Raw genomic sequence first — 12,504 nt, 5'->3', positions numbered from 1 at the left:
AATAACAACTAACCCTCAATCAAAAGTGCATCTATCAATTTTAGTTGGCGGACGAAAACTCTACCACCCATCATACGCAGAAGGGAACGAAAAGTTCTCGGCACCCAGATAATCTCACCCCTAAATTAGCGCTAACTTTCCAATCTCACCCCAAATTTAGCGCTAACCTCTCTGGCCACACAAATCTCCTCCAAGCAAAGTGGACGTGCGTTGGGCGGCCACTGGCGATGAGGTCGCACGCGATCCCGCGGCGCGGTGGCGCCCGCTCCTCCTCGCCTCTCCGTCCGCACATGTCTCCTCCCTAGGCACGACGTGGGTGCACGCAGGGAGGCCGCCGGTGAACGAGGCCGCGCCCGAGGCGGCGCGGAGCCCTCTACTCTTGTGATCCGCGTCGGTCACCTCCATCGCCACCGCGAGCCACCTTCTCCTCCGCCGCCAAGAATCCCATCCCCGGCAAGGTAACTGCCCTCCCCGGTCATCACACCCTGCTTGCTGCGTGTGTGTGGGTGCTTGATGCTGAGTGCTTGCCAGCTTGTCGCTGATGGCCTCCTGCTGTTGCTTTGTTGTATAGTATGTTTTTTGAGTCAGACTGTCAGACTATGATCCATGCACTTAAGGGAAGGGATTGTGATGCTATTGAACTGGGAGTCCTTTACCATGAAGCCAGAAGTTTGGTGTTGGCTGATGTTCTCCTTAGCGTCTGGGCACTTCAGGCCCCTTACTTAATTTGTTTCAATTTTGGTGGGCAGCGATTTACCTCTGCACAAGTTTAAGTGGCATACATTTTCTCGTTCAAGAAAAACTGGCTGGATTAATTTGTTTTATCTGGCAAGCATGTGATGGTGCAGGAGGACGGGCTTCCTAGACAAGAAGATCTCTGTACTCTTCTCAATGGTGTAAAGTTGAGGTGTTCTCAAATCTCAATGACCTATTTTATTTTACTACTGATTCTTGAATGTTCTCTTTTTTCTGTTTTTCTCTATTCTTATGTTCTTTACTTCCGATTTCAACTTTCCAAGGATTTAGTTAAAAAAAATCAAGGATTGTTCTTCTCATGCCTTCTGTTGCTTGTTAAAGGATTGTGCTGTAATTTGGGGAGAGATGGAGAACATGAGCCTTGGCTACCTGAAGTAGATCCTTCCTTAAGCGTCAGATGCCTTCTGTTTCAGGTAAATCATGAAGCAAAACTTTGTTGCTTGTTCAAATTTTTCTCGATGAAGCAAGATGGTCTGCATTTGAACAGTAGAAGAATATAAAATAGGGATGATTAAAACAATCGTTCATGTTCCGATTTGATGGTTAAAACAATGTTAAAATAGGATCGTTTTGTGCTTGCTTCGCATATTAATTCAATTAGGCTTAGCGGTATATGAATGCACAAGCTCTTTAAGAGAGCCAAAAGAGAAAATCAAAAACTATTACATATGTCTATCTGTCCAAATAACATATATCGAGACTTCTATCTTGCCAAAACTTCTTACTATTGCGTTCATTTTCTTCCTATTGTTTACATGTCACCTCTTTGTTGGTTGTTGTTTGGTGCCAAGGCCATTAGAAAAGAGTAATGCCTCAAACAAGGTAGTTCTAAAGATAGAACTTAGTGTAGCTACCATCAATGATGCTTTCCAGCAAGCACCTGGGTGACTACTCGATGCCGACCATTGTTGGTTTCCTTCATAGCTATTGTAAAATGGTGATTCATATATCACATGCTCTTTATGTTGGAAATATGCCCTAGAGGCAATAATAAAAGTATTATTATATTTCATTGTTCATGATAATTGTCTTGTATTCATGCTATAACTGTATTATCCGGAAATCGTAATACACGTGTGAATACTTAGACCACACTAAGTCCCTGGTAAGCCTCTAGTTGACCAGCTCGTTGTGATCAACAGATAGTCATGGTTTCCTGACTATGGACATTGGATGTCGTTGATGACGGGATCACATCATTAGGAGAATGATGTGATGGACAAGACCCAATCCTAAGCATAGCATAAAAGATCGAGTAGTTCATTTTTGCTAGAGCTTTGCAAGTGTCAAGTATCTCTTCCTTCGACCATGAGATCGTGTAACTCCCGGATACCGTAAGAATGCCTTGGGTGTACCAAACGTCACAACGTAACTGGGTGACTATAAAGGTACATTACAGGTATCTCCGAAAGTAGCTGTTGGGTTGACACGGATCGAGACTGGGATTTGTCACTCCGTATGACGGAGAGGTATCTCTGGGCCCACTCGGTAATGCATCATCATAATGAGCTCAATGTGACCAAGGTGTTGGACACGGGATCATGCATTACGGTACGAGTAAAGTGACTTGCCGGTAACGAGACTGAACAAGGTATTGGGATACCGACGATCGAGTCTCGGGCAAGTAACGTACCGATTGACAAAGGGAATTGCATACAGGGTTTTGATCGAATCCTCGACATAGTGGTTCATCCGATGACAACATCGAGGAGCATGTGGGAGCCATCATGGGTATCCAGATCCCGCTGATGGTTATTGACTAAGAGAGTCTCGGTCATGTCTACATGTCTCCCGAACCCGTAGGGTCTACACACTTAAGGTTCAGTCACGCTAGGGTTGTAGGGATATGTATATGCAGTAACCCGAATGTTGTTCGGAGTCCCGGATGAGATCCCGGACGTCACGAGGAGTTCCGGAATGGTCCGGAGGTAAAGATTTATATATAGGAAGTGCTATTTCGGGCACCGGGACAAGTTTCGGGGTTATCGGTATTGTACCGGGACCACCGGAGGGGTCCCGGGGGTCCACCGGGTGGGGCCACCTGTCCCGGGGGGCCACATGGGCTGTAGGGGGTGCGCCTTGGCCATCATGGGCCAAGGGCACCAGCCCCTATAGGCCCATGCGCCTAGGGTTTCCCCTAGGAGGAGTCCTAGTGGTGGAAGGCACCCCTAGGTGCCTTGGGGGGAGGGAAACCTCCCTAGGCCGCCGCCCCCCCCTAGTAGATCTCATCTACTAGGGCCGGCCACCCCCCCTTGGCACCCCTATATATAGTGGGGGGAGAGGAGGGACTTCATACCTTGAGCCCTGGCCTTTGGTTGCCTCCTTCTCCCTCCCCAACACCTCCTCCAACTCCATAGTGCTTAGCGAAGCTCTGCCGGAGTACTGCAGCTCCATCAACACCACGCCGTCGTGCTGCTGCTGGTGCCATATCCCTCAACCTCTCCTCCCTCCCTTGCTGGATCAAGAAGGAGGAGACGTGGCTGTTCCGTACGTGTGTTGAACGCGGAGGTGCCGTCCGTTTGGTGCTAAGGTCATCGGTGATTTGAATCACGTCGAGTACGACTACATCATCACCTTGCAAGCTTCCGCACGCGATCTACAAGTGGTATGTAGATGCAAACTCTCTCTCTCTAGACTCGTTGCTTAGATGAACTCATAGATGGATCTTGGTGAAACCGTAGGAAAAATTTTAATTTTCTGCAACGTTCCCCAACAGTGGCATCATGAGCTAGGTCTATACGTAGTTCTCTTTGCACGAGTAGAACACAACTTTGTTGTGGGCGTGGATTTTGTCATCTTACTTGCCTCTACTAGTCTTTTTCTTGCTCAACGGTATTGTGGGATGAAGCGGCCCGGACCAACCTTACACGTACTCTTACGTGAGACCGGTTCCACCGACTGACATGCACAAGTTGCATAAGGTGGCTGGCGGGTGTCTGTCTCTCCCACCTTAGTTGGAGCGGAATCGATGAACAGGGCCCTTATGAAGGGTAAATAGAAGTTGACAAAATCACGTTGTGGTGATTCGTAGGTAAGAAAACGTTCTTGCTAGAACCCAATTGCAGCCACGTAAAAGATGCAACAACAATTAGAGGACGTCTAACTTGTTTTTGCAGCGATTGATCATGTGATGTGATATGGCCAGAAGTTGTGATGAATGATGAATTGTGATGTATGAGATCATGTTCTTTGTAATAGGATTCACGACTTGCATGTCGATGAGTATGACAACCGGCAGGAGCCATAGGAGTTGTCATTATTTTTTGTATGACCTGCGTGTCATTGAATAACGTCATGTAAACTACTTTACTTTATTGCTAAACGTTAGTCATAGAAGTAGAAGTAGTCGATGGCGTGACAACTTCATGAAGACACGATGGAATGATGATGGAGATCATGGTGTCAAGCCGGTGACAAGATGATCATGGAGCCCCGAAGATGAAGATCAATGGAGCTATATGATATTGGCCATATCATGTCACAACTATATAATTGCATGTGATGTTTATTATGTATTATGCATCTTGTTTACTTAGGACGACGGTAGTAAATAAGATGATCCCTTATAAAATTTCAAGAAGTGTTCTCCCCTAACTGTGCACCGTTGCTACAGTTCGTCGTTTCTAAGCACCACGTGATGATCGGGTGTGATGGATTCTTACGTTCACATACAACGGGTGTAAGACAGTTTTACACAGCGAAAACACTTAGGGTTAACTTGACGAGCCTAGCATGTGCAGACATGGCCTCGGAACACGGAGACCGAAAGGTCGAACACGAGTCGTATGGAAGATACGATCAACATGAAAATGTTCACCGACGATGACTAGTCCGTCTCACGTGATGATCGGACACGGGCTACTCGACTCGGATCGTGTAACACTTAGATGACTAAAGGGATGTCTAATCTAAGTGGGAGTTCATAATTTGATTAAGAACTTTATTATCATGAACATAGTCTAAAACCTTTGCAAATATGTCTTGTAGATCAATGGCCAACGCTAATGTCAACATGAACTTCAACGCGTTCCTAGAGAAAACCAAGCTGAAAGATGATGGCAGCAACTATACGGACTGGGTCCGGAACCTGAGGATCATCCTCATAGCTGCCAGGAAACAATATGTCCTAGAAGGACCGCTAGGTGACGCTCCCGTCCCAGAGAACCAAGACATTATGAATGCTTGGCAAACTCGCGCTGATGATTACTCCCTCGTTCAGTGCGGCATGCTTTACAGCTTAGAACCGGGGCTCCAAAAGCGTTTTGAGCATCACGGAGCATATGAGATGTTCGAAGAGCTGAAACTAGTTTTTCAAGCTCATGCCCGGGTCGAGAGATATGATGTCTCCGACAAGTTCTACAGTTGTAAGATGGAGGAGAACAGTTCTGTCAGTGAGCACATCCTGAAGATGTCTGGGTTGCACAACCGTATGACCCAGCTGAACATTAACCTCCCAGATGAGGCGGTCATTGACAGAATCCTCCAGTCGCTCCCACCAAGCTACAAGAGCTTTGTGATGAACTACAACATGCAAGGAATGGAAAAGACCATTCCTGAATTGTTCTCGATGCTGAAGTCAGCAGAGGCTGAAATCAAGAAAGAACATCAAGTGTTGATGGTCAATAAGACCACTAAGTTCAAGAAGGGCAAGGGTAAGAAGAACTTCAAGAAGGACGGCAAAGATGTTGCCGCGCCTGGTAAGCCAGTTACCGGGAAGAAGTCAAAGAATGGACCCAAGCCTGAGACTGAGTGCTTTTATTGCAAGGGGAAGGGTCACTGGAAGCGGAACTGCCCCAAATACTTAGCGGATAAGAAGGCCGGCAACACCAAAGGTATATTTGATATACATGTGATTGATGTGTACCTTACCAGTAATCGTAGTAACTCCTGGGTATTTGATACCGGTGCCGTTGCTCATATTTGTAACTCACAGCAGGAGCTGCGGAATAAACGGAGACTGGCAAAGGACGAGGTGACGATGCGCGTCGGGAATGGTTCCAAAGTCGATGTGATCGCCGTCGGCACGCTGCCTCTACATTTACCTACGGGATTAGTTTTGAACCTCAATAATTGTTATTTAGTGCCAAGTTTGAGCATGAACATTGTATCTGGATCTCGTTTAATACGAGATGGCTACTCATTTAAGTCTGAGAATAATGGTTGTTCGATTTATATGAGAGATATGTTTTATGGTCATGCTCCGATGGTCAATGGTTTATTCTTAATGAATCTCGAGCGTAATATTACACATGTTCATAGTGTAGATGCCAAAAGATTTAAAGTTGATAACGATAGTCCCACATACTTGTGGCACTGCCGCCTTGGTCACATTGGTGTCAAGCGCATGAAGAAGCTCCATGCTGATGGACTTTTAGAGTCTCTTGATTATGAATCGTTTGACACGTGCGAACCATGCCTCTTAGGTAAAATGACCAAGACTCCGTTCTCCGGAACAATGGAGCGAGCAACCAACTTGTTGGAAATCATACATACCGATGTGTGCGGTCCAATGAGCGTTGAGGCTCGCGGAGGATATCGTTATGTTCTCACTCTCACAGATGACTTGAGTAGATATGGGTATGTCTACTTAATGAAACACAAGTCTGAGACCTTTGAAAAGTTCAAGGAATTTCAGAATGAGGTGGAGAATCAACGTGACCGAAAGATAAAATTCTTACGATCAGATCGTGGAGGAGAATACTTAAGTCACGAATTTGGTACACACTTAAAGAAATGTGGAATCGTTTCACAGCTCACGCCGCCTGGAACACCTCAGCGAAACGGTGTGTCCGAACGTCGTAATCGCACTCTATTGGATATGGTGCGGTCTATGATGTCTCTTACCGATTTACCGCTATCATTTTGGGGATACGCTCTAGAGACAGCTACATTCACTTTAAATAGGGCACCGTCTAAATCCGTTGAGACGACACCGTATGAATTATGGTTTGGAAAGAAACCTAAGCTGTCGTTTCTAAAAGTTTGGGGATGCGAAGCTTATGTCAAGAAACTTCAACCTGAAAAGCTCGAACCCAAGTCGGAAAAATGCGTATTCATAGGATACCCTAAGGAAACTATAGGGTATACCTTCTACTTAAGATCCGAAGGCAAGATCTTTGTTGCCAAGAACGGATGCTTTCTGGAAAAAGAGTTTCTCTCGAAAGAAGTAAGTGGGAGGAAAGTAGAACTCGATGAAGTACTACCTCTTGAGCGGGATAGTGACGCAGCACAGGAAACCATTCCTGTGATGCCCACACCAACTGAAGAGGAAAACCATGATAATGATCAAGGTACTTCGGATCAAGTTACTGCTGAACTTCGTAGGTCCACAAGGACACGTTCCGCACCAGAGTGGTACGGCAACCCTGTCCTGGAAATCATGTTGTTAGACAACAATGAACCTTCGAACTATGAAGAAGCAATGACGGGCCCGGATTCCAACAAATGGCTTGAAGCCATGAAATCCGAGATAGAATCCATGTATGAAAACAAAGTATGGACTTTGACAGACTTGCCCGATGATCGGCGAGCGATAGAAAACAAATGGATCTTTAAGAAGAAGACGGACGCGGATGGTAATGTTACCATCTATAAAGCTCGACTTGTCGCTAAGGGTTATCGACAGGTTCAAGGGATTGACTACGACGAGACATTCTCTCCCGTAGCGAAGCTAAAGTCCGTCCGAATCATGTTAGCAATTGCCGCATACTATGATTATGAGATATGGCAGATGGACGTCAAAACAGCATTCCTTAACGGGCATCTTAAGGAAGAACTGTATATGATGCAGCCGGAAGGTTTTGTCGATCCTCAGAACGCTAACAAAGTATGCAAGCTCCAGCGATCCATTTATGGACTGGTGCAAGCATCTCGGAGTTGGAACATTCGCTTTGATGAGATGATCAAAGCGTTTGGGTTTATGCAGACTTATGGAGAAGCCTGCGTTTACAAGAAAGTGAGTGGGAGCTCTGTAGCATTTCTCATATTATATGTAGATGACATACTCCTGATGGGAAATAATATAGAATTTCTGGACAGCATTAAGGCCTACTTGAATAAGTGTTTTTCAATGAAGGACCTTGGAGAAGCTGCTTATATATTAGGCATCAAGATCTATAGAGATAGATCGAGACGCCTCATAGGTCTTTCACAAAGTACATACCTTGATAAGATTTTGAAGAGATTCAGAATGGATCAGTCCAAGAAGGGGTTCTTGCCTATGTTACAAGGTATGAGACTGAGCTCAGCTCAGTCACCGACCACGGCAAAAGATAAAGAAGAGATGAGTGTCATCCCCTATGCTTCAGCCATAGGATCTATTATGTATGCCATGCTGTGTACCAGACCCGATGTAAACCTTGCCGTAAGTTTGGTAGCAAGATACCAAAGTAATCCCGGCAAGGAACACTGGACAGCGGTCAAGAATATCCTGAAGTACCTGAAAAGGACAAAGGACATGTTTCTCGTTTATGGAGGAGACGAAGAGCTCGTCGTAAAGGGTTACGTCGACGCTAGCTTCGACTCAGATCCGGATGACTCTAAGTCACAAACCGGATACGTGTATATGTTGAATGGTGGAGCAGTAAGCTGGTGCAGCTGCAAGCAGAGCGTCGTGGCGGGATCTACGTGTGAAGCGGAGTACATGGCAGCCTCGGAGGCAGCACATGAAGCGATTTGGGTGAAGGAGTTCATCACCGACCTAGGAGTCATACCCAATGCGTCGGGGCCGATCAAACTCTTCTGTGACAACACTGGAGCTATTGCCCTCGCAAAGGAGCCCAGGTTTCACAAGAAGACCAGGCACATCAAGCGTCGTTTCAACTCCATCCGTGAAAATGTTCAAGATGGAGACATAGAGATTTGCAAAGTGCACACGGATCTGAATGTCGCAGATCCGCTGACTAAACCTCTCTCGCGTGCAAAACATGATCAACACCAGAACTCTATGGGTGTTCGATTCATCACAATGTAACTAGATTAGTGACTCTAGTGCAAGTGGGAGACTGTTGGAAATATGCCCTAGAGGCAATAATAAAAGTATTATTATATTTCATTGTTCATGATAATTGTCTTGTATTCATGCTATAACTGTATTATCCGGAAATCGTAATACACGTGTGAATACTTAGACCACACTAAGTCCCTGGTAAGCCTCTAGTTGACCAGCTCGTTGTGATCAACAGATAGTCATGGTTTCCTGACTATGGACATTGGATGTCGTTGATAACGGGATCACATCATTAGGAGAATGATGTGATGGACAAGACCCAATCCTAAGCATAGCATAAAAGATCGAGTAGTTCGTTTTGCTAGAGCTTTGCAAGTGTCAAGTATCTCTTCCTTCGACCATGAGATCGTGTAACTCCCGGATACCGTAAGAATGCCTTGGGTGTACCAAACGTCACAACGTAACTGGGTGACTATAAAGGTACATTACAGGTATCTCCGAAAGTAGCTGTTGGGTTGACACGGATCGAGACTGGGATTTGTCACTCCGTATGACGGAGAGGTATCTCTGGGCCCACTCGGTAATGCATCATCATAATGAGCTCAATGTGACCAAGGTGTTGGACACGGGATCATGCATTACGGTACGAGTAAAGTGACTTGCCGGTAACGAGACTGAACAAGGTATTGGGATACCGACGATCGAGTCTCGGGCAAGTAACGTACCGATTGACAAAGGGAATTGCATACAGGGTTTTGATCGAATCCTCGACATAGTGGTTCATCCGATGACAACATCGAGGAGCATGTGGGAGCCATCATGGGTATCCAGATCCCGCTGATGGTTATTGACTAAGAGAGTCTCGGTCATGTCTACATGTCTCCCGAACCCGTAGGGTCTACACACTTAAGGTTCAGTCACGCTAGGGTTGTAGGGATATGTATATGCAGTAACCCGAATGTTGTTCGGAGTCCCGGATGAGATCCCGGACGTCACGAGGAGTTCCGGAATGGTCCGGAGGTAAAGATTTATATATAGGAAGTGCTATTTCGGGCACCGGGACAAGTTTCGGGGTTATCGGTATTGTACCGGGACCACCGGAGGGGTCCCGGGGGTCCACCGGGTGGGGCCACCTGTCCCGGGGGGCCACATGGGCTGTAGGGGGTGCGCCTTGGCCATCATGGGCCAAGGGCACCAGCCCCTATAGGCCCATGCGCCTAGGGTTTCCCCCTAGGAGGAGTCCTAGTGGTGGAAGGCACCCCTAGGTGCCTTGGGGGGGAGGGAAACCTCCCTAGGCCGCCGCCCCCCTAGTAGATCTCATCTACTAGGGCCGGCCACCCCCCCTTGGCACCCCTATATATAGTGGGGGGAGAGGAGGGACTTCATACCTTGAGCCCTGGCCTTTGGTTGCCTCCTTCTCCCTCCCCAACACCTCCTCCAACTCCATAGTGCTTAGCGAAGCTCTGCCGGAGTACTGCAGCTCCACCAACACCACGCCGTCGTGCTGCTGCTGGTGCCATCTCCCTCAACCTCTCCTCCCTCCCTTGCTGGATCAAGAAGGAGGAGACGTGGCTGTTCCGTACGTGTGTTGAACGCGGAGGTGCCGTCCGTTCGGTGCTAAGGTCATCGGTGATTTGAATCACATCGAGTACGACTACATCATCACCTTGCAAGCTTCCGCACGCGATCTACAAGTGGTATGTAGATGCAAACTCTCTCCCTAGACTCGTTGCTTAGATGAACTCATAGATGGATCTTGGTGAAACCGTAGGAAAAATTTTAATTTTCTGCAACGTTCCCCAACACTTTACTGGTATTGGCATGCCTGTATCACTTCACTTTTGTTCCTTTCTTAGGGGTTTGCAAGAAACATATACTGATGGTTACGGGTAGATGAGCAAATAAGAGAAGTTACAATATCACAACTTTTCTCAGTTATGAGAATACTGAAATGGATATAGACTGATGATATGATGTTCATACATGTTGAAGCAAGTTTCGGAAAGAAGTAATGGATATAGACCTAACTATGCTGATCCTGTTGGTAGGACATTCTCATAGATCATTTTTTTCTTGTTCTGGTTGAGATATACTAAAGGCTATGTACCTAGACTTCAAATTTTGTATGTAGTACTTGTGTATGTGTGCTCATGAGGTGTCCAGGTTTACTCATGATGTAACATTAGATTTTTTGTTATGTTGTTCTAATTTTTTTATGCTCGCAGTACAAACAATGTATACAGTACTCCGAGACTACTAGCGAAGTGACTTTTCTTTTAGCTGTTTCTCCATGAAAGTACTATTTATCTCTGATAGTGTGATGATCACTGAATAACTTAAATACCTTTTCAGTAATGACTTAGGATAAAGACGAAGCAGAGAACATAATCTTGGTGAAGGCATCTCAATGGAGATGGGAGAGTGTTGCACAAGTGGATTTATTGGGTTGGGGAAATAGATAAAATATCTTGCTTGGTTTTTGTATTCTCTTTCTGATGTATTTTTTATGTATTATCAGCATGGAATAGATGATAGATACCTCCCACTTAAGTTTGAACTTCTATATGTTTCATAATATGGTTGGATATCGCTGGCTTATACATTATGTTTCATTTTTTTCCACAATTATGCACCCTTAATTTGTGTCTGTATTGCTTTCATAACTTGTTTATTCATTTATGTCACATATTCCTACTCATAGTCTGTTCTGTGAGAAATTGTTTGTTTTTACTTTTTAATAGCTTTCCATGGATAATGGACCGTGTATGGTGATTGGTGGCTTTATTAATCTTCAAACAGTATTATATATTAATGATCTTGAATGCACGTTTGTCATGGTTTACTTATGCGTGCGTGATTAGGAGTGGTGCTTCTCAGAGAATAAAATTGTGATCTCACCAATTGGTTTGGTCATTGTATTATTTTTATATTAATCGAGACATGCATTGCACGTGCAACCTTACTAGTTTCAACTAAATAACAAAAAGTATAGAGAGAGTACAGAAGGTTGTGCTTCTAGTTTCATCCATCTCATGCTCGTCAAAAGGAATCCACTAACAAGGTTGATCAAGTCTTGTTAACAAACCCATTCTGATTAACATGAAACCGGAGAAATTTTGAATAACACTAGGTTACCGCAACAGGGATATGCACATCCCCAATAATAAGTATATCATATTTCTTCTTGACAGTAGGAAGAGGAAATTCAAAACCTCCAAATATAATCGATGGAATTTTTCCGATATAATTGATACTATGAACTTGAGGTTGTTTCCTCGGAAAGTGTACCGTATGCTCATTACCATTAACATGAAAAGTGACATTGCCTTTGTTGCAACCAATAACAGCACCTGCAGTATTAAGAAAAGGTCTTCCAAGAATAATAGACATACTATCGTCCTCGGGAATATCAAGAATAACAAAGTCCGTTAGAATAGTAACGTTTGCAACTACAACATGCACATCACAAATACCGACATGTATAGTAGTTGATTTATCAGCCATTTGCAAAGATATTTCAGTAGGTGTCAACTTATTCAAATCAAGTCTACAATATAAAGAGAGAGGCATAACACTAACACCGGCTCCAAGATCACATAAAGCAGTTTTAACATAGTTTCTTTTAATGGAGCATGGTATAGTAGGTACTCCTGGATCTCCAAGTTTCTTTGGTATTCCACCCTTAAAAGTATAATTAGCAAGCATGGTGGAAATTTCAGCTTCTGGTATCTTTCTTTTATTTGTAATAATATCTTTCATGTACTTAGCATAAGGATTTGTTTTGAGTATATCAGTCAATC

At 44.8% G+C, this 12,504-nt stretch overlaps 1 long non-coding RNA gene across 2 annotated transcripts; it reads left to right on the top strand.

The window, feature by feature from the left end:
* Positions 1-210: 210 nt before the first annotated feature.
* LOC123058089 (uncharacterized) lies at positions 211-11,293 on the top strand. 2 transcript variants are annotated; one of them, XR_006427062.1, is made up of 5 exons: positions 211-458; positions 572-741; positions 849-907; positions 1,078-1,169; positions 11,057-11,293. It is a non-coding gene; the product is annotated as an uncharacterized lncRNA (long non-coding RNA). The 2 variants fall into 2 exon arrangements; XR_006427061.1 differs by having other exon boundaries at positions 834-907.
* Positions 11,294-12,504: the final 1,211 nt, after the last annotated feature.

The sequence above is a fragment of the Triticum aestivum genome, chromosome 3A (assembly GCF_018294505.1).
Source record: "Triticum aestivum cultivar Chinese Spring chromosome 3A, IWGSC CS RefSeq v2.1, whole genome shotgun sequence".
NCBI classification, from domain to species: Eukaryota; Viridiplantae; Streptophyta; class Magnoliopsida; order Poales; family Poaceae; genus Triticum; species Triticum aestivum.
The sequence above is the reverse complement of the archived record's forward strand: the minus strand, read 5'-3'. Positions and strand labels throughout refer to the sequence as shown.